Genomic DNA, 20,327 nt, shown 5'->3' on the forward strand with positions numbered 1-20,327 from the left:
AAATGCCATTTGCTTACTTCTACTGTTTGTGTGATGTTTTTTCTCTCTGCACATTGGCTGCTTGATGGTCTTTTTTGGGTGTTTTTTTGTTTTGTGGTTGCTTGTAAGGACATGAATCTCACGGTTGTATAGTGTATACATACTTTGATAATCAATATACTTTGTACTTAATTGTGTGGTACTTATTTAGAAACTGTTTACTAGAATCACACTCCCTTATGTAACCCTCTCACCTTAGTCATAATGAGTTAGCTATTACTGTGAATTCAACCTAACAGCAACATCACTCTAGTATGCATGGGGAAATAATGATAAGAAGGCCATTTCAAATAAATAATTTACATGTTTAGTGTAACTATGATTCAGGTAAACACAAATATAAAAGTTTGAATGTCCCTTCTTTTAAGAACATTGACACACCCATGCAAATTTACCATTCGCCAGAAAGCAATAAGTAACTCACACCCGTATAAACTTAACTTGAAATTGTATTGACAAAATATTTTAAGCAATAACAAACGAAATAAAGAAAAGGGCTCGTTACATATATATTAGCTGAAAGGGTGCACATAATCATTGGAGCTCATTGCTGTGTAGTCACCTAGTTTGCTTCACTTCACTTCATCACAGTACCGAACAATTCCACCTAAAAGCTGAGTGCAAACAAAACAAAAATATGTATCCACACAATGTCCTAGGACAAGGTGTGGAGTTTTCTCCAAGGTTGTGTGATAACTAGCTAACTAAAAGTTAGTTGCACATTCTCTGTGAAACCAAAGCCTGAATACGAATTTTCCGACAGCAGTGTCTGTCCTTCCAAATGGGTTCTGTGAGCGTTTCACCATGTTCTTCTGCGATGTTCGTTGTATGTTTCCATTTTCCTTCTTTCTCCCTCTTCGATCCCACACTCCCTACAAAAATGGTTACCCCGTTCCTTCTAGAATGCTCCGGGGCATCTTATTGGCCAAAGTGTTAACAAGACAAATCCGATTGGCTAATGCAACAAGCTTGACTTAATCAACAGAATTATTTTAAACAGAAAAAAAAATGGAATACTCGGCTGTAAAATATAATTAAAGGAACACTTTGCATTTTGAGAAAATCTGCGGAAAATAAAATACCCAATAGCATAAATGTATTAATAAAATTAAATATGGTCTTAAACCAGGGTATTACGGGTATTACACTTCATAAAAACTTGCCAAAGATAACTTGACTAAAAAGTTGGGAGGTGTTTAAAGTTTAAAGGCCATTTGAAGTGAAAAGTTAGTTTTGAAACAAGTATTATTCCTTTTCATTGAGCTCTTTGCTCCATCCACCAAAAGTAGAACTTCCTGATGGTCAAACATTATAATTCCAGTTCCCATTCCATTCCGACGTGTCAGTCCATGGCTTCCTCATGTACCAAAATGAGATGACCCTCAAGGTGGAGGAGCAACTCTTCATATTCTGTCTGAGTAGCCTCCAAACTAATGGCATGGATATTCCCTTACCCCTCCCCCTTCCTCTATTGCCCACCCTGGCTTTTTACTTCTTCTCTCCTGCCTATCACTTCCTGCTAGATCATCCCTTCCTTCCCTTTCTTCTACAATCTACTCTCCTCTCCTATCAGATTCCTTCATTTCCAGCCCTTTACCTTACCCACCCACCAGCCTTCACCTATCACCTTCCAGCTAGTCTCCTTCCCCTCCCCTCCCCTTTTCCTTCTGGCATCTTCCCCCTTCCTTTCCATTCCTGGAGAAGGGTCTCAGCCCAAAATGTCAACTGCTTATTCATTTCCATAGAGTCTAGCTGACCTGCTGAGTTCCTCTAGCATTTTGTGTGTTGCAGCATTGGAGCATTCTGCAAGAGTGGTGCGGACAGCCCAGCGCATCTGTCGATGTGAACTTCCCACTATTCAGGACATTTACAAAGACAGGTGTGTAAAAACAGCCCAAAGGATCATTGGGGACCCAACTGTTCCAGCTGCCACCATCTGGGAAACTGTACCGCAGCATAAAAGCCAGGACCAACAGGCTCCGGGACAGCTTCTTCCAACAGGCCATTAGACTGATTAATTCATGCTGATACAATTGTATTTCTATGTTTTATTGACTGTTTCTATGTTATATTGTACATAGTATTTATTATAAATTATTATAAATTGCACATTGCACATTTAGATAGAGACGTAGTGAAAAAGATTTTTACTCCTCGTGTATATGAAGGATGTAAGTAATAAAGTCAATTCAATTCATGCTATGTTGGCATTGGAATGCGTGGCAATATGTGCAGGCTACCCCCCAGAACATCCTTAGCTTAAAGCCAAAGAATAGCTTTATTTGTCACATATACATCAAAACATACGGTGAAAAGCATTGTCTATATCATTGTTTGTGAAATGCTAGGGGCAGCCAGCAGGTGTCACCTTGTTTCCTGCACCCCAACCTAACATGCACACAACTTACTAACCCTGACCCATACATTTTTGTGGAGTGTAGGAGGAAACTGGAGCACGGGGAAGAAGCCCACACGGTCACGGGAAGATCATATAAATTCCCTACAGTCAGCAGTGAGAAATGAACCCTGATCTTCTGCTCACTGGTGCTGTAACATTCCACTACTGTGTCACCCACGACATTACAAAGCTGCCACGCCTTTTGTTGGTTGTTAATGCAAATGGCACGTTTCACCCTATACCTTGATGTATATGTGATAAACCTGAATGCTGCAGACCTAGACTTCAGAGAGAATTGATCTAGTGGTTCAAATATGGTTACCTCTTTGAGAACGCCTGGATAGTCCACTTTGATACAGTTCTTAACACACTTGCTGATAAATCTGTAATGATAGTGACTTACTCATCTAGGCTGGTAACTGGATCTATGAACACGGACAAGTCTACCGACTCAAAGCAGTCATATAGAAGCTTAAACACAAGAAAATCTGCTGATGCCATAGAAGCTCCTCTGTTTCTCCAGACTAGCACTGTATGACTTTCTGTACTGGATTCGCCTGTTTCAGCTTCTGTCTGCATGCAGTGGCCTGATTTACTGGAGTGTCTGGAGAGTGAATGGCTCAGAAGGCATCTTTGATGTTTAATTAGCAATAATCTAGGGTGCTTAGGCCCCTAGTAGGACAGGAAATCTGCTGGTAGCATTTTGGTTACACACTCTTGAAGTTGGCCTGGTTGAAGTCACCAGCAATCATGAAAATGGCTTCTGGGTATTGTGCTTCAAGGCTGGTGACCACAGAATATAAATCATCGAGTGCCAGCTTCATGTCTGTCTGAGGAGGAATGTGGATGCCGTCAGGATAGCATCTTCTTCTCAATATTCATTTCCTTCCTCTTCAAATTTATATCTCTGACCCTAAATCTTTACTGCCTCACGCCATCCATTTTGGCTGGGCTCGCCCCTCACAATTTTATATTCTTCTACTGGATCTTCCTTTAGGCTTTGAATGTATTCTTTGTATTCTTCTGAAGAATACAGTCAAAATTTCTCTAAACTGTTCTTGGAGTTGTTGCCCTTCATTGCAGTAAATTTTCTGTAGACTTCACCTTCCTCCCCTCTCGCCTACAACTCACTAATGTTGCCACATCCTTTCAATAATGAGGCAGCTAGAACTTAACACAATAACGTAGCTGAGTCAGGCCAAGGGAAGGCATGTTGAAACATTATAAAATAAAGATTCAACATGACTTCCCTTGTTTTATACTCTGTGGCTGTACTGAGAAAACCTAGAATTGGTTATGCCTTAATAACAACTTCGTCAACCAGCCCAACCACTTTTAACATGCCTACAAGTTCTTCTCCTGCACCATTTTTAGAACAGTGTCCTCTATACTGCCTGCCCATATTCTTCTGACAGAGAGTGCGTCACCTCACAATTCAATTCACAAAACTTCATATGCTACATATCTACTCATTCAGCTGGTCTTTTTCATATCCGGCTCTAATTTATCATTGCCCTCTTCACAGTTCACAAGTTTTGTGGCGTCTGCAAACTTAGGAGTTATAGCTTGCATCTCCAAGTCCTGGCCATTAATATAGATGAAAAAAACACATTCCCCAGGTATTTTTATACTGGTCCCTGGGGAGTGCTGTCACTCACTCTCCCTCAGTCTGAGAGACAAGCACGTGGGACAAGCCTCTTCTGTCTCCTGCTTAACCAACTTCATTTCCATGCTAACTATGTCCCATTCATTTAACATCATGCACTTAACTTTGGTGGTACATTTATTGCTTGATACCATATAGAAATTTCCAGAAGTGCATTGACTCCCTTATCCACTTCAACTCTATTCATATTGCACCAAAAATTCCATCAGTTAGGTTAAGGAAGAATTGCCTTCAACAAATCTTGTCCTAATTAATCAATTTTCCTTCAAATGCCTATTAATCCTGTAGTGGATCAAAGTTTATAAAAGCTTTCCCATCACTGTGGTTAAGCTAAGTGCAGTTGCTGGGTTAGTCATAAGTATACTTCTTTTAAAAATAAAGGGGTAAGTCTTCTGGCATTCTTCCCATTTCACAAATGCATTGGAAGATTACGGTCAGTACCCTATGAAGAAGTACCCCTGCAAAGACAATTTTTTAGTCAGAGGGTGGTGAATCTGTGGAATTTGTTGCCATGGGCAGCAGTGGAGGTCAAGTCATTGAGTGTATTTAAGGCAGGGATTGATAGGTATCTGAGTAGCCAGGGCATCAAAGGTTATGGTGAGAAGGTGGGGGAATGGGACTAAATGGGAGAATGGATCAGCTCATGATAAAATGGCGGAGCAGATTCGATGGGCCGAATGGCCGACTTCTGCTCCTTTGTCTTATGGTCTTATGGTCTTATGATTTCTTCCCATGTTCCTTTCAGCATCCTAGGATGCATCCCAATCAATCCTGAACATTTAAACCAATTGCTCAGTTACGTCCATGTGAGCTATTTCTAATGTATCTATGTCTCCTCCTTACTGTTACTTTGTAAGCTCAATTTTCTCTGAAGAAAGTGCAAAGTACGCATTACGATTGCTCTCAGCATCCATATAAAAGTTCACTTTTCTTGCCCTAAGAGGACTCTACTCCTGTATCATGTCCTTTTACTATTTACAAGAGAGCATTGCTATATTCCCATTTTTGTAGGAAGCAAATCTTTATGCTCTATTTGTCTTCCCTACTTAGTTATATTTGTAAGTCTAAGGTGATATTGATAAAACAAAATAGGAAACACAAAATATATTGATTAATATTTTCAAAAACTCTGTAATAGCATTGACGTAGTTTATCTGATATGCAAAGACTTGCAGATAATTTGATTTGATTGATGCTCTGCATTTTTCCATTGACAGCATTTTTTCTTAATTGCCATAAAGCTGAACTTTGAAATGTCAGTTCATCACACTCCTGACAAGGCAAACTTATCTCCATGTGTAATTGCTGTACAAAAGTTCAAACATAATCGCTCATGTAAGAAATCTGGCATTGATTTGGAAATAAAATATGCCTGCAAGTGTAATATACCATGTAACTGCTTTGCTTGACTGTGCCGGTCTACCTGAGCAGTTCTCAGTCACTGTATGGACCACACAGCATTTTCGGCTAGAGTTACAGAGGCGAAGGGGTTTGCTTCTTAATCAACTCCTCATGGTGCTTGGATGTGATAGTTCTGGCGCGCTCCTGCTCACCCAGTTTAGAATAACCAATGGTGAAGTGTTGGCCAGACTACCTGCCAAGGGAGGTATTGTTTATACAATGTGTGATTGGAATCTGGAATGAATTGCTGGGAGATGTTGAGGAAGCGTATTCAATCATAGCCTTTATGAGGGAACTGGATAATTAGAAGGTGAGGAAAATGTTGCATATTCACCATGAAGGTACTGAAGCATGGGACTATTGAGATACTCTGATACTCTCTGATGGTGAGCTGGTACAGGCATGGAGGCTGAAAGGCTTCCTTCTGTGCTCTAACAATCTCATAATTCTATGGTTACGTGCAGCTGGCATGGTATCAAATCACAAACACTGAACTGGGGAACTTTCATATCAGCTGACAATGTGAACGAATATCCGAGTTTTTAAAATGACCTTGCATATTATCAAATTGCTCAGAAAATTTGCTTTATTCATGGTAAATCTTCAAGTGATCATAAGGGATTGTTGTTACCTAACCCACTGGACAAAGACAAAGAGGATTAGATGAAATGTCAGTTTGCCCAAAATACCGTTTGTAACCCGTCATTGGTTTCAATGGAGTATAAACTGTGGGAAGAGGAGTTTGTGGGTGGAAGTATAGTAAAACCAGTGAAGTACTAATTCTAATCAGTAACTCCAAAAGCAACAGTAAATTAAATGTTTCTATGTCATACTTCCACCGTCCCTTCATTGTGGATCCCAATTGCTGCCTGAACCAAAGCCTTAATTTTACGTCTGGAGAAATAACTGGTCATATCATGCAAATTACTTTCAAACACAAACTCAAGGAAATCTGCAGATGCTGGAAGTTCAAGCAACACACACACAAAATGCTGGTGGAACGCAGCAGGCCAGGCAGCATCTATAGGGAGAAGTACAGTCAACGTTTCAGGCCAAGACCTTTCGTCAGGACTATTATTTTCATATTTTCATAGTGGTTTTATTGAAGACAATGAGGGCACTAATTTTAGAATTGTCTGAGCAAATACAGTAAAGTAGGAAACGGCTTCTAATAATACCACTTTGGAACATAATATCACTTTTACTCCATCCTATCAATGTAGCAAGAAAGTCCCAAGTAAAATGAGAGCCTCTGGCATATGTTACATACTTAAACATTTTTGAGAGGATTGACATAATAAAATTAACATTTTTGAAGTGAAATTAAAGGCTGTGGGTAATCTAATACGTGCACCTTTAATTACAGTTTCTCTGATGGTTACATGGGATCACTCAAGTTATCCTGCATTGTTATTGAAACAATAACTTAAATAGCAATATCCAAGCACCTGTGGGGATAGCATTTCTATGCAGAAGGGATAGAAGGGATGAAATGGGAAGTCTAAATTGCATCTAAACAGAGGTTCTCATCTCCTAGAGTTACTCAGCAGCTGTATCACAACATTTCTGAGAGGCATACCAGGCTGGTATGATTGCAGCATTTTTGTTTTTAAGCATTTAATGGAATCATTGTGATAAGGGTTGGGGCTTGCACTTTCAATAATTGGGAACTTCAAGTGTTCCTCCAATGTTTATCCTTTGTCCCGCCAATTATACAATCTTCCTCCGTAAGGTCATCTGAAAATATATCAGCCCCATGTCAATTCGGATTACAAGTCCAAGCTGCCTTCCATCTCCCTGGGTCACTCTCTCTGCCTGGAAGTTATCAGACTGCTTTCCATCTTGCAGTATTGGATGGAGAAACTTTTCTCTAGCTAACTATTCTAAAGACCAAGGTCACCAGGCTAGATCACATTCCTACCAGCATAGGACAGCACCTCCCCAAGTTCACTCTTCAACACCAGAGCCCCTGTTCATGCCAGGATTGTTGCTTCACCAGATCTGATTGAAACGCCAGGCCATAAATAGAAGATGGCAGAGGCAAGGTCCTTCCTTCAATCTGCTATAATGACCTTAAGATAACTTTAGCCGCTTGGTGGTCCAAAGTCTCTCATAATCAAGATCATTTTGAATAATTGAAAAAATTAATTAAAATCTTAAAAAATAATTCACTTAAAGCATATTTAACTGATGTAAATTATGTAATAATTTTAATTAAAATATATTTTTAAATGAAATACATATATATATATAAATGAATATCTTTTAAATGAAAGTCAGTGACCCTCTTCAAATGACTTGGGATGGGCTTGAAAAGCCAGACAGGACCAGCATAAAGCAAACGGGTCTGATTTAAGGTGGGTTTGAGCTCTTGGTTCGAGGCATTATGTAACAGCATAGAAATCAGTTGTGAATCTGAGCAAGTTAGTCACACAGGCTTCTGACTGCTAGAACCCACTGTTCTCCTTCCTCCTATAAGAAGCTCCTTATAACTTACTTAACTGACTATTTTTTTGGTCTGCTTTCTTAATGCCATCTTGCTGCTCAATGACGACTCTAATTTGATACTGTTCCTTTGATGCGCGTTGCAAAATTTTACTGCAATAAGGAGGCTACAAAATTATTAGTTGGTTTTGTTATTACTCAGATAGTTTGGAACTAGAGATCAGAGTCTCAGAATGTGGTGGCAGTCATTTAGGACTGCAATGAAGAAAACTTTCTTCATTTAATAGAATATTCATTTTTGGAATTTTTTTCCTATGAAGGACTATGAATACTTGGCCTATCATGAGAGAAGTCAACTAACTTTTGGATCCTATGAAAATCTGAGGATATGGGAATAGTACGAGAATATTAAATGGAGTTAGAAGGTTTGGCATGATCTCACTGACAGGCTTTTTCTAAGTGGTCTTCCCTTGCACCTATTTTCTATATTCTTACTTGGAATAAAATTGTTGCTCTTCCTCTTCAGAGCAAGGTCTAAGGATGTGATCATTTTCAAAATAATAGGTAGACTTTTTGTTTAAGTTAATTTTATTTAAGTTCTACAAGAAAGGAACTAGATGAATTTTAAAGTTGAAAGTAGTTTTATGGTTTCATGGGATAATTGTAGTGTCCTTCTTCAGTCCTGAAGAAGGGTCTTGGCCCAGAATGTTGACTATCTGTTCTTTCCCATGGATGCTGCCTGACCTGTTGAGTTTCACTGTAATTTTGTGTGTGTTGTTTTGGATTTCCAGCATCTGCAGACTTACTCGTGTTTATAATAGTCATGTATATTGAAAATACACTTTGATGTTAGTGTGTGCCTTGTTAGGGAGAGGAGAGGTTATATCATTAATTTCCAGCTGTAGTAAGGTCTGCAGAATTGAGTGAAGTAAATCTGCTTTTCTACACAGACAGAAAGAAGTGGACGAAAGGGATTTTAGGCAGTCACAGAGTAAGCTTGGTCCTCACAAGCCTTTTTGCAGACATACACAATGACGACATTAATAATGACAAACATGTCCCCATTTAGCTGGGATTTTGTGATTGGAAGTGGCACATAAGCCAAGGCAAAATACCGAAGAAATGCAGCAGTCATCACAAAGAAATTAGCTTCTGGTAATAAAAGTAACGATTGATTGTATAAATTTTAACTGTAATAAATAAATAATTTCCTCCAGAAAAAAATCATACTGAAATAAAGAGAAATGTATTCTTTTCAATAAGAACAACGTCTTCAAAAATTGTTTTCAAAGACGATGAACAGCCACACACAAACTATCAAATTTTATCTTACATAATTGAGCTTATAATTAAGACATCACCAAATTGTCATAACTATCCTGCAAAGAATTGTTGTTGAAGTATTGTATTTGTTTGTGAAAGTCTCCAAGCCGATATAACTACTTACGATTTGTAGTGGACTGTTGTTCGTTACTGACCTATCCACACACTGCTGGGTTTCACTCTGGTAGATTTTTTTTTCACAACTGAAACAGTTTACCTTCCTACATTGTAAAAGGTAATCATTAACAAAATATTATGAACAGGAAGAGATCTCAGTGCTTCTTCATAATATATCAGGAAAGAGGAGGAAATCAGCCATACGAAAATGGCTAATTGGCATTAAACTTGAAAAAAGTATCAAATATTAATAAATATCCAAAAGGAGTAAAGAACATTATTTCTTCCTTTCCACTTCTTCTGCATGCACCAGCACCTGTCCAAATTATATCTGCCAGGACTTTACCCTCTTGTTAATGATATAGCAGAGTAATTATATAGATTCTTTCACCATGGATGCTAATGACTATCTGCAAAACATACATCATATTGCTTTTTATCGATTACAGGTCAGCATTCAACACCCTCATCCCTTCAGTACTAATCAACAAACTTCAAAGCCTCGCCCTCTGTATCTCCCTCTGCAACTAGACCCTCGTCCTCCTTATCAGGAGATGATAGTCAGTGCAGATCAGAAGTAGCATCTCCTCCTCAATGACAATCGACAGAGACGCACTACAAGGTTGGGTGCTTAGCCCACTGGTCTACTCTCTTTGCACTCATGGCTGTGGGGCTAAGCACAGATCAATCATTAATTATTAGCTTGCCACTGACACAACTGTTGTTGATTAAAACTCAGATGGTGACAAGGAGGTGTACAGGAGTGAGATAGATTGGGTGGCTGAGTGGTGCTGCAGCAACAACCTCACTCTCAAACTCACCAAGGCTAAGGAAGGGGAAGTCAGGAGAACACACACCTGTCGTCACTGATGGGTTAGCAGTGGAAAGGGTCATCAGTTTTAAATTCCTGGGCATCACATCTAAGAGGATCTATCTTGCGATCAACACATTGATGCAATCACAACAAGACATGACAGATATTTAACTTCATTAGAAGTTTGAGGAGGTCTAGTAGGTCACCAAAGATTCTCACAAATTTCTATGAATGTGTGGTGGAGAGCTTTCTAACCGGTTGCATCACAACTTGGTTTGATGGCTCCCATGCACAGGATCACAAGAGGCTGCAGGACTATCTTCCCCAACCTTCCCCACCATTAAGGATACCTGTGAGAGGTGGTACCTCAATAACAGGCCACCATCACTAAGGACTTTTACCATCCAGGACATGTCCCCTTCTTATTACAACCAGCAGGGAGGAGGTACAGTAGGCTTAAGACCCACATTCAACAATTCAGAAACAGCTTCTTCTGCTCTAGTGTCAGAATTCTGAACAGTCCATAAACCCATGAACACTCCCTCGTTCTTCCTTTCTTTTTGCACAATTATTTATTTTTGTAATTTGTATTAATTTTGTGTTTTTGCATTGTACTGTTGCTGCAAAATAGTACATTTCACATCATATCAGCGATGATAAATCTGATTCTGATTTAGATTTTCTTTGAGTCGTAAGTTAACTGGTCAGTCTTATAACTACACATTTGTTACAGCTTAGAGACAATAATAGGATTCTGATATAAAAAGTAATAAAAATCATCAGTGGAAGATACATAAAATTCTAAACTGTAACATAACAAAAGGCAGATGATAATAAGGCCACCCAATGAAGTTATTTCAAACATCCACAATCTTCACCAGAAATCCATAGCAATGTTTCTTTATCAAAATTATTCAAGTTACTGACATTGAGTGGTTTTATTAACTCAGCATATCAAAGCTATGAGGAGCTGAGCAAAACTGACATAAAAGGCTCACCTCTGCCATGGAGTTGGGCTCATCCTAAACTAATTAACCTCTGCAGAGAAGAACCTGCAAAATACATCAGTGTGGACAGACATTCTACCTTGAGCATGCTGCCATTGAACTACATTCAACTGTGAATGCACGCAAGAAAATGAATTTCAGAACAATATATAAATGATATATATGTACTTTGATAACAAATATGCTTTGAACTAGAATATGAGTTTATCCATACATTGTCCGGTAGCAAATCAGAATGAGAATCAAGTTTAATATCATCGGCTTACATCAGGAAACTTACTAACTTTGCGGCAGCAGTACAATGCAATACATGATAATATAGAAAAAGAACTGTGAATTACAGTAAGTATATATTAAATTGTTAAACAAGTAGTGCAAAAACAAATAAAAAAGTAGTGAGGTCATGTTCATGGGTCCATTCAGAAATCAGATGGCAGACGATAAGAAGCTGATGCTGAATCGTTGACTGGGTGTTTCGGGCTTCTGTACCTCCTTCCTGATAGTAACAATGAGAAGAGGGCATGTCCTGGGTGTTGGGGGTACCTTTAATGATGGACGCCACCTCTTTGAGACGCCATTCCTTGAAAGTGTCTTGGATACTACGGAGGCTAGTGCCCATGATGGAGCTGACTAATTTTACAGCTTACTTTTATCCAGTGCAGTAGCCACCAACGCGCCCACCCCCCCCCCCCCAACTCCCCATACCAGACGGTGATGCACCCAGTTAGAATGTTGTCCATGGTACATCTGTAGAAATGTGTAAGTATTTTAGATGACAAATCAAATCTCCTAATGAAGTATAGCCACTGTCTTTTCTTCTTTATAGACTAGGTTAGGTCCTCAGAGATATTGACACCCAGGAACTTAAAACTGCTCACTCTTTCTAATTCTGATTGTAAATTAAATACTGACACTCCAAATATTTCTGAGGGAAAACCTTGCCAATGAATTAATATCCCAGAGGGATTTTAATGCTTAAAGAAGAAGAGAAAGGGTTAGAGTGTTGGTAGAAAATATGGAAGGGATAAATTTATTATGTGGTTGACATTGAAGACCTGATGACAACATAAATCCTTTATAATAAAGGTGCTCCTTGAGCACCAATTTCATCTTTATCTATCCAAGCTCACTCTGCTGAATGCTATTTCCCAGAGATCCTGTCAGAGGATTCTCACAGGAAGTGAATCTCAAGGTAAATCACCTTGTTTATTAGATTAGCACAATGCTCAAACTATCAAAGGCAAGGATCAAATCTGGAATTTAAAGTTATATTTTAGAAGATTTATTTTAAGGAAGGGAGCCTTCAAAGGTAAGGAAGGTTACCCTCCACAAGAACCTTCTAGAACATCATGAATATATTTCCTGAAGTTTCCTAAATGAATTATAGGAGGCAAGGTCCACTACTAACCCTTTTTAGTTTACCTTGCTCACTTGTTAGACAAACTTAGTGCAAGAGGGACTGAGCATAAAAGCTTTTTTATATAAGTTCAGGGTATTCATGAAAACTTTGATTTCCATATGTAAGAAGGAACAACCATTCACTGGAAGAAGTAAAGATAAACTTCACTAGGTTGATCTCTGGAAAGAAATGGGTGCCTGATGAAGAATGATTGAGTAGTTGTAGCCTTACACAATGGAATTTAAAAGAATGAATGGTGATCTAATTGAAACAGAAGGTTCGGAGCATAGGCTTACTGCTGAGAGGATGTTTTCCCCTTGAGCAAATCTAGAACTATGAGGCAGAGTTGCAGTTACTGAACAATCGATTACAGGTAAAGCATTCCGCACAATTGAGAACATCTACAAGGAATGCCACCACAAGAAAGCAGTATCCATCATCCAGGCCACACTCTCTTCCCACTGCTGCCATCAAGAAGAAGGTACAGGAGCACCAGGTCCCACACTGCCAGGTTCAGGAACGGTTATTACTCTTGAGCTGTCAGGGTCCTGAACTAGTGTGGATAACTTCACTCAACACTGAACACAGCCTATGGACTCACTTTTAAAGACTCAACAATTCATGTTCTCAGTATTTTTTTTTGTTTCTTTTTTGGTTTTGCACAGTTTGCCCTCTTTAGAACATTGCTTGCTTGTCAGGCTTCGTGTGTAGTTTGTATTGATTCTGTTGTAACTCTTTATTCAATTGTGAACCATAAACATGAGAAAGTCTGCAGATGCTGGAAATCCAAAGCATCACATACAGAGTGCAGGAGGAACTCAGCAGGTCAGGCAGCATCAATGGAAATGAATAAACAGTCGACATTTCGGACAGAAACCCTTCCTTAGGACTGGAAAGGAAGGGGGAAGACACCAGAATAAATGGGTGAAGGGAAAGAAGGATAGCTGGAAGGTGATAGCTGCAGGCAGGTGGGTAGGAAAAATAAAGGGCTAGAGAGGAAGGTATCTGATAGGAGAGGAGAAAGTGGAGAAGGAGGGGAATCAGTGGCAGGTGATAGGCAGGTGAGAAGAGGCAAGAGGCCAGAGAGGCAGAGTATTACATTCAACTGTGAATGCATGCAAGAAAATGAATTTCAGAACAATATATAAATGATATATATGTACTTTGATAACAAATATGCTTTGAACTAGAATATGAGTTTATTCATTAAAGGACCTAAGGAAGGACGTCTGTTGGATGATTATGAATCTAAAGAATTCTCTGTCCCAGAGAGCTGTGGAAGCTGTGTAACTGATTGTGAACAGGGCTGAATGTAATTTAAGCAGCATGCATTAAATGCTTTAGGAATCAATGGAAAATGGAGTTGAAGATATAATCCAAACTATCACAAACTCAGCAGATGGTGGAACAGGAATAAGGGGTTGAACTGCATAGTCTTACTTCTACTTCCTATGCTCCTATATTGTTAAATCACTTACACTCCTGCTGCTGAAAGTATTGCATTTATTGAATGTTCATGGCTTTTTTTTAACTATTCCAAGGTAATAACACCATATTAGGTCTCAAGAAGGCAGAGGAAATGTGAATAGCACTGCACAATAGTGATTTGAGAGATTTTACAATAAACCAACAGTAATTCACCAGCCAGAACTCTGCACTGCCTTAGCTATTAATTTTCTTTCTGTGGGTGATGAAGCAGGTGACCTTTACTGGGTACCTCTTATCCCTAGGAACAGGGATATGCCTCTCTGAAAATTACAAATCTAACCATTTATGTGGTTCAGCTAATCAGAAGATGACCTTCTTAGTCTATCTAGTTGAAATAGAACTGATCTGTATGTGGCAAATAATATATTTATTATATATGCATAAGTGTTATTACATATACATATGTATATACAAATTATACCAGTATGCTTCAAAAGGATATTGAAAATAACATTTCTTTTAATCACTTCAATGAATTGATACTTGTATCTCTTATTGCTATAAATAATAAGTGTTCATTACTTATTGAACTGTCACCACGCAAGTAATAATGTAGCTTTTGTACCGTAAATCTTCAGAATTTTACTTCTTAGCAAAATTCTCAGCATCTGAATTCTCAGGAGAGCAGAGGTGGGAGATATACATCACTAGCAATTAATCAACATTAAGAAATTCTGATAGTTCTGCTGATTTGCACATCTTTAAGGAAACTTCAAAGATTAAACATTTTTAGAACCAAGAATACTAATAAATATACTTTAGAATGCAGTCATATCGGAACCTAGCAACACACAGAAAATAACCCCTCAAAGTTTACTGGCGGTCCATAAAGCCTTTGCTTCACCTTCAGTTTATCCCCTAAAAGTCAAAGTAATTTATTATCATACAGGTATACTGCAGGTCATGATATATTATCTTGAGATTCATTTTCTTGCAGGCATTCACAGTAGAACAGAGAAATTCAATGGAATCAATGTAAAACTACTCACTAAGACTGACAAACAGCCAATGTCTAAAAGACCAACCGCAAATAAAATAATAAATTAGTAAGTAAATGAGTAATACTGAGAACAGAGTTGTATATTATAGTATAGAGTTGTAGAGACCTTGAAAGTTGTGGAATCAGTTCAGAGTTGAGATGAGTGAAGTTATCCACGATGGTCCAAGTGTCTGATGGTTGAATTGTTCCTGAAGCTGGTGGTGTGGGACCTAAGGCTCCTGTATCTCCTTCTCAACAGCAGCAGCCAGAAGGGCGCATGGCCTGGATGGTGGGGTCCTTGATGATAGATACTGTTTTCTTGTGGCTGCAATCCTTGGAGGTGTGTTCAATGATGGAGAGGGCTTTGCCGATGATGGGCTGACCTGTATCCACCACTTCTTGTAAGCTTCTCAGTTCATGGGTTTTGTTGTTTCCATACCAGGCCATGACATAACCAGTCAGGAGGCTCTGCTGCCACAGTGCAGCGGCAGACTGTGTCATGGTAATCGCTGGCAACGACTTCACCCAGGAGCTGAGGAATGGCAGAGAAGGAAACAAGAGGATAGACATAGAAATACCAACAGAGCATCAGAGGTATTACTGAGTAACACCACAAGACAAATCATTCTCCACAAGCACAAGGACTCCGCTCCAATGCTAAACAAGAGTACCCTTTAAATAATCATAGAATGCAGGAAACCATTGACCAGATTAAACAGAAAGCACAAGGGTTTAACAACTTTGGTTAAGTTAACAATTGGTAAATACAGGTGCTCAGGAAACTTAGAAGTTCAATGCTCTACAGTAGTGGTCACCAATCTTTTTATGCCCAAGATCCCCTACCTTGGCCTTAGTGAAAGCCAAGATCGACTTACTAAATCGATTAGTCACACACATGCGCACCGGGCAGAAAAGAACGGAAGTAAAACCTGCAACCCGGAGGTAGAAATAATGTATGTACATCAGGGGTCACCACACATTTTTGCAACGTGGACTAGTTTAATATGGACAATATTCTTGCGGACCGGCCAACTGGGGGGGACGGGGGGGGGGGGGGGTTAAACACAACCAGAATACAGTGATACTCAAAGGAGGTTCCTTATGTCCAGTCAATTCCGCAATTTAGCTTGGCTCTCAGCACTTGGCTTCTGTCCCGCTTGCTCACATTTTTTCCGCTGAAAAAACTCAACGGGTTTGTCTTTAAGTGCAGGGTGCTTGGACTCGGGGTGCTGAAGCAGTTTTGAGGGCTTCATTGCCTCATTAGACAGCCTCCCGGCCTGCCCACCCGCCGCCAGATGCCTTCGCCAAGTGTGGCTGGTCTTGGGTGGGGTGAGAGGACAAGGTGAGGGCCAGAGGTCCCCGTGGTGGGGCCACGGCGGTAGCAGTCCAGAGAAAACGACCAAACAAGCGCGGAGTGCGACAGGGTGCACCCGCCCCCCTTGTAGGATCTATCGGCCAACAAAAGCTTGGCTGGAGGGATGACTTTCAGTAGATCGCAGCGGGGCAGCTGCTTACGAAACCCTGAGCCCAAATTGGGTTGTCTGCAAATATTTTAGCACTGAGTTCCCCAGGAACATTCAATGTGCTAAGCAGGTTTAGAGGCGGCGCCCATCTGTCCGCACTCTGGGCCAAACAGGAGGCATGCTCCAGGCGGCCGGTTACCCGAGGCCAATCAGTGATCCCCGGCAGCAAGGGTATCACTGCATTTAGGCGACTGATGACCTCGTGTGCGTTCAAGTTCAACAGTGGGCATAACAGGGACTGAGGAAAGGTGCAGCTGACTCATATTGTTTGACATCATTTCCTCGTGGCCCGGTGGTTGGGGACCACTGAAGTACACTGTGTAGTGCGGGGGAGCTACACGCATGCGCACTGGGCAGAAAGAACGGAACTAAAACCCCGCAACCCGGAAACAATCTCTCAACAGTATTTGTGTATTTATTTTACATTTTTTTCGGGATCTACTGGGAAAGTCTCAAAGATTGACCAGTCGATCGCGATCGACGGGTTGACGACCACTACTCTACAGCAAACCGCAGAGGCCCACAGGGCTCACAGCACTCTACACTGTGCACTTATAGAAGTTTATCAAAAGTTTACATGACATGTTGGATCTGTGCAAACTTCGAAGAGAGCAGGGGCACTGTCATGCCTTCTTTGTGATGGTGCTTAGGTGCTGCATTCCCACATGGAGATCTTGCTGAAAGGGAAGACTAATAAGTTTTGAGTAGAGCAAAGAATCATTCACCAAGTTCAGGATCTTCCAACAGTACTTGATGTTTATCTCAGTATTCATTGTCATTGCAGTCAGCCTCTGAACGAAATCTCCACCACCTTCAGGTAGTAACTCTTGCTGGTGAAGGGAACAGCTGAACAATTGATCTATCTGTCAAAGAGCCTAGCCTCACTCTTACTGCAACAGACTCTCGTTCCCAAGGCTAGGTCAAACTCATCACAGGTACTGATCAACCTGTGGAATCAAATCAGTAAACAGTGTCATTATCCATTAGAGTGAGTGCCCCCACTGCCTGGCACCTTGTGCCCACATCCTTAGGGGTGAATTCAGCCAAGAGGTATATGTAGCACACAGTCAGTCCTGTCTTACTTCAGAATTGATGTTGAAAATATCCATTTCTCATGAATTGATCTGGACTACGCTATTAGATCTGTGTAGAGAGGTTGCATCCAGTTCATCATTTCCTCAAAGCCTATTTGGAAAAGCACATCTGTCATGTATGAGTGCTACGTTTCTCAACTGGCCAAGCTGACCAGGTCAATGTCCACCCTCTGCCTTGCACATATTCATGAGTAGTATGCTTATTTTGAGTGATAACATACGCAGAAATATGCGCAGGAATAATCCACACGCCACAATTCCCCGGGCCTGATCCACCACTCATTAAGATCATGGCATATCCAACCTTGGCATCAGCTCCACATTCCTGCCATTCTCCATAACCCTTGAGTCTCCCAACTCATCTTGTCCTGCCATGGCCTCTGGTCTGGGTCTGCTTCACCCACTTCCATTTCCATATCCCCTGCCTGCTGTCTGAGCTATTCTCCCAGCAGGTCATCCTTAGGGGCCATCTTCCTGACAAACTCATGGATGCTTCACATTTCTTCCAGGACTGTGGCCTTGACACTTCCAAGTTCCCGAACTCCTTTATTCTGGCAGATGTACATTCGCTTGACATTGGACTTTGGGTGGAATCCTCCATGTATTGTTAGTAGTTTCTGGGATTTCATGCAGTGGCCTCCAGTTCATTCCTTGGCCAACACACTATTGCAGCTGGGTATCTGATGACTGGTAGGGAAAACGTGTTGATGGCTCTGATCTTGTTCTTCCCATTCAGCTGGCTTTTTAGGACCTGTCTCACTCTTTGGAGGTACTTGATGTTGCAGCCTTCCTTGTGTCCTCATCGTGGCACCTGCAGGATCTCCAGGTATTTGTAGCTGTCCTGTACGTCTGGACCAGCCACTGCATGGGATGTACCATCGCCGAATATCAGAGGTGGCTAACATAAGAAAGTCCTACCAATGGCTGGAAATAGCAGGGCTGAGGGGCAGCAGGGAGATACTGCCTATCACTGCACAAGACCAGGCGCTGAGCACAAGAGCAAGAGAAGCAGGGGTCTATCCCACCAAACAAGACCCAAGGTGCAGACTGTGCAAGGAATCCACTGAAACCACCCAGCATGTAGGAGCAGGGTGCAAGATGCAGGCATGGACAACTTACACTGAATGGTACAACCAAGTAGCAGGAATTGTGCACAGGAATATCTGCACTGAGTATGGATTGGACAGTCCCTAGTCCAAAGGGGAAACACCAGAGAAGGTAGTGGAGAATGCCAGAGCTAAGATCCTGTGGAACTTCCAAATACAGATTGAAAAGCAGGTACTGGCCAACCAACCAGACATAGTAATACTGGACAAGGATTAGAAAAGGCAACAGTAATAGATATGGCAATTCTGAATGGCGGTAACATCAGGAGGAAAGAATATGAGAAGCTGGAGAAATAACAGGGCTTGGAAGAGCAGATAGAAAAGATGTGGAAGTTTAAAGCCAGAGTAATCCCAGTGGTGATAGGAACACTTGGAGCTGTGACACCTGGACTGCGAGAGTGGCTCCAACAAATACCAGGAACAATCTGAGATCTCAGTCCAGAAGAGCACACTAGGATACTGTGCCGAACTCTCAAGCCCCCAAGGCCTCTAGTAGAGGACCCGAGATTGAAGGAAAAATACACGCACACACACACACACACACACACACACACACACACACACACACACACACACACACACACACACACACACACACACACACACACACACACACACACACACACACACACACACACACACACACACACAGTTTAAATACATACATACTGAAAGAAAGCAGCTCTCCAGGTACCTAAATGCTGGGGTCCAACAGAAAATCCAGTAAAGAGTGGAGGAAGCGGAAGAGGCCCAGAAACTTGCTGACAGCTCTGGAATCCACAGATTCTTCAACACTGAAAGTCACCTAAGGCTTGAACCACATAGCTCACCCGGCCAAACCAAGAACAAGGATAATCTGAGCAAGGGCACGATGACAGTCAGCAAAGCTGAAAAAAGAAGCAGACAGACGAGAAGTATTAAAGGCCATTTGCCAACTGAAAAGCAACAACGCTTCAGAAGCAGATTGTAACTCTGAAATTCTTGAACTTGGCAGAGAGAACTTAAGATAACCACAGTTTTCATGTCAGAGAAGGGATGGATGTGGCAGGAACAATACTTGTGACCACATTCAAGAAAGGAGAGAAAACTATATGTTGTAATTACATAGAGCATTAGAACAGTACAGCACAAGAACTGGCCTTTTGGTTCACCATGTCTGCAGCAATTACACTGCCAATAATAAGAATACAGTACCATTTTAGATACGGTTCTGGAGGAATGTCCTCCCAGGGGAATGCCATGAAGACCAGGTTACTAGCAGTGAGTATGGATCTATGATGCAGAAGGAAAAGTGATAGGGGACTCAATAATCAGAGGAACAGAGAGGAGATTCTGTGGACATGAAAAGGACACCAAGATGGTATGTTTCCTCCCAGGTGCCAGGGTCAGGGATGTCTCAGATGGTATACATGGCATTTTAGGAGGGAGACAGCCAGATGTCTTGGTACATATTGGTACCAAAGACATAGGAAGGAAAAGCAAAGAGATCCTGAAAAGAGAATTTAGAGAGCTAGGTAGAAAACAGAGG

The 20,327-nt window shown here is 40.9% G+C and overlaps 1 protein-coding gene across 2 annotated transcripts in view; it reads right to left on the reverse strand.

Moving 5' to 3' along the window:
• cdhr2 (cadherin related family member 2) overlaps positions 1–9,447 on the reverse strand; it is a 129,307-nt gene extending 119,860 nt beyond the window's left edge. For both annotated transcript variants that reach the window (XM_073067601.1, XM_073067600.1), the window contains exon 1: positions 9,397–9,447. The gene's annotated coding sequence lies outside the window, so the exon portion shown is untranslated. The remainder of the gene's footprint in view (positions 1–9,396) is intronic.
• Positions 9,448–20,327: the final 10,880 nt, after the last annotated feature.

The sequence above is a fragment of the Hemitrygon akajei genome, chromosome 15, assembly GCF_048418815.1.
Source record: "Hemitrygon akajei chromosome 15, sHemAka1.3, whole genome shotgun sequence".
Classification (NCBI taxonomy): Eukaryota; Metazoa; Chordata; class Chondrichthyes; order Myliobatiformes; family Dasyatidae; genus Hemitrygon; species Hemitrygon akajei.